General features: G+C 40.9%; 1 pseudogene; it reads left to right on the forward strand.

Annotated features, from left to right (window-relative positions):
- Positions 1-231: 231 nt before the first annotated feature.
- LOC143683339 (WW domain-containing adapter protein with coiled-coil pseudogene) lies at positions 232-2,320 on the forward strand (annotated as a pseudogene).
- The last annotated feature ends 808 nt before the right edge of the window (positions 2,321-3,128 follow it).

The raw sequence follows: 3,128 nt of genomic DNA on the forward strand, positions 1-3,128 counted from the left end.
ATATTCACAGATAAACAGAAACTGAGACAGTCCCTCAACAAGAGACCTTTCCTACAAGAATTACTAAAGAGGGAGCAGCAGTGGGGGCACCAGCAGTGGAGGTAGTAGCATGGGGAAGAGGAGAGGAGGAGGCAGAGAAGAAGGAAGGAAAGGCAGAGTAGACAGTTGCTGTCTACTGGGCTGAGCCACATAGATCTGGGTACCCCCCAGTCCTGGCTTTGCCCTGCCACGATGCAGCTGGTGCTGCTGGCCAGGCCAAGAGTGAGGGGGGTGTCCATAGAGGAAGATGGCCCAGAGTGCCTATGCCAGAAACGGAGAGGTGCTAAGACTCATCAAGGACGTGCCAGGACCTGGTGTGGGTGCCCTGCCACCCACCTCTCACAGTTGCTCTGCCCCCCTCCCCAGCACACACTCACAGGCCGCCCATTGATAGTAACGAATGCAAGAAAAAAGCAGAGACTCAGTGATGGCTGTCACAACCAGAGGAGGGATGCAGAGCCTTACCAGGCAGTTAAGCATTCATTGAATAGGCTCCCAGCAGTGGTGATCACAGACATGAAAGGATACGAGATGCCACAGATCCTTCACCACCAAATAAAATGCTGTGGAGATCTGATAGTTCTGAAAACAAATACAGTGACAACACATGTCACAGTAAGGCCAAAAACATGCATACTCAAACAATTAGAGAGAGGGATGGTGGGACATTTACTCTCAACAAGAAAAGTCACACATCCACAGTGCTCTTCACAGTTCACATTCACATTCTTCTAATCCAAGCAATAATTCAGCAAAACTCCAGGTGCACCTTATGGTTCAGTAGATGACTGGTCTGAGCATATTAGCTCTTCAGGAAAAAAGGACTACTACAATTGTCAAACAGAAGTTTCACAATGGGAAAAACCCAAACAGTGGCTTGAAAGAGAATAGAGACAAAAAGAAGCAAGCAAGATGGCAAATAATAGCTTCCCAAACAATAGGGATTACCAAAGAGGTGATGCAAGCAACAGCCATCAATGGATTTGCCAGTAGAATAAAAAACAAACATTCCAGTGATGCCAGTAGTTTGCTCCCACAGAATATTTTGTCTCAAACAAGCAGATACAATGACAGAGACTACAGACTGCTAAGAGCAGACTCACAGTAGTTCTATGCCAGTTCAGCACTCCATCAAACCAGTTCAGCAGTTCATCCGACTGCTACCCCAAGCACTGTTTCTTCTAGCCCTAATCACCAGCCAAAGTAATCATTTAATACTACTGAATCATCTACTTTATCAAATCTGCCTACACCCATATCTTGTATCCCTGCACAGAAAACAGAAAGAAAACAATCTACAGCAGGAGACAAATTGATATCACATACCTGCACAACTCCTTCCATGTCATCTGCCTCTAGACTAGACTGAATCTCACATCTGCACCTCTAACATCTGATCCCATGGTCTCTGTTTTGCATGTCACATAGTCACCAATATCTCCCTTACTTCAGGACCCAAATCTTTTTATACAGTTGCTTCTTGCTTTACAAGTCACACTGCAGTTTAATAATTCTAATCTGTATATATCCAAAATAAATGAAGTTCTTATAGCAGCTGTGACACAAGCCTGACTACAGTTTATAATTCATAAATTTCTGAACTGCTAGACCCTCAGCTTTCAACATAACTTCTCTGATTCTGCAAACTGCTCAACTTTCTACACAAGCCCAGCCATCTAATCAGTCTCCAGTGTCTTTAACATCTGTTACAGCATCCCCAAGATCTTATGTAGCTCCAAGAATAAGCACACCTCACGCTAATACAGTTCCTATCAAACCTTTGATTAGTACTCCTCTTTGTTTCATCATAGCCAGAGGTTAGTACTCCAATCATTAAGTAAGGAACAGTTTCACAATCCACCCACTCAGCAGCCTGTAACTGCTGACAAGCAGCAAGGTCATGAAACTGTCTCCCAAAGTCTTCAGTGCTCAAGTAGCCAAAACAGTCCATCACTGTATCTAAATCATACCTCTAGAAGTAACACATCAAATGCAACAGTTGTTCCATAGAATCTGCCCGACACTGGCAGCACACTTCAGTGAAAATCTCATAAAACATCAAGGATGGCCCAGAGATCATGCAACATCACGATTGTGTCAAGAAGCCCATAACATGAGAAGCATTCGCATATCAGAAATTTGAACTGAATTTAAAAATTTAAGATCTTTAGTTCAGGTATATAAAATTCAAGCAACTCTGCAAGACCAAAGGATACTAGTTCCAAGATAACAGAATAAAGAACTTGAAAAAGTAGAAAATTAGAATTCCTTCATGGTATGAATAATTGCACATGGTTTAGAGTACAGGAACTAATAAATCTATTGCCCAATCTTAATTATTGCCCAGCTCAATTTTTGAGCTGCATCTAAGTAGACTTTGGACCATGTAGCTGGGAAAAGGAAATGTAAGGGGATGGGGTACGTAAGAATCAATTCAGGGGAAAGCTGCAGGATTGATTTTTAAATCCCTTAAAGTGTTGATTTCTTGTAGATGTATTCTTCATACGGTAGGTATGCTTTTTAGGTTGAAGCCACAGGAAGTACTATGTAACAAGCCTAGATATCTAAAGTTAATCATTACTGAAGTGAGTAAATACCTAGCCTTTTGCATGTAAACCTGTCTGCAAAATTAGCTTTTCTAAAAAAAATTGGGGGAGTTAATATATAATTCATAAATCTTGCATTTTCAAAAATTCAATACAAACAACAGCTGTTTGGTATCCTAAGAACATAGTTTTGAACCAAGGGTCAGTATACAAAATATCATGAACCAACTGTTCCCACTCTTGTACCTGGTCAAGAGCAATCCTTCTCTGTTTGCTTTGCAGAGAAATTCTTTTCATTTTCCATGTGTTCCATTTCCCTCTGAAATTCTCAAGTTTATCTTATCCATTTTTAAGTCTCCTCTTTTCCTCCTTTCTTAAGACATTGCTGCTACAGATCTTTTCTATTACCTGTTCATTCTTGCATACAGTAGCTTAATATTGCAGTGATTAAATATAATCCACTAGTTTGAATAAATTACTGAAACCCATTTGCACCCTGTAAGAATGGACTTAAAAGCACTATTGGGCATATGTAATGAAAGT

This window comes from Tamandua tetradactyla, chromosome 5 (assembly GCF_023851605.1).
Source record: "Tamandua tetradactyla isolate mTamTet1 chromosome 5, mTamTet1.pri, whole genome shotgun sequence".
Classification (NCBI taxonomy): domain Eukaryota; kingdom Metazoa; phylum Chordata; class Mammalia; order Pilosa; family Myrmecophagidae; genus Tamandua; species Tamandua tetradactyla.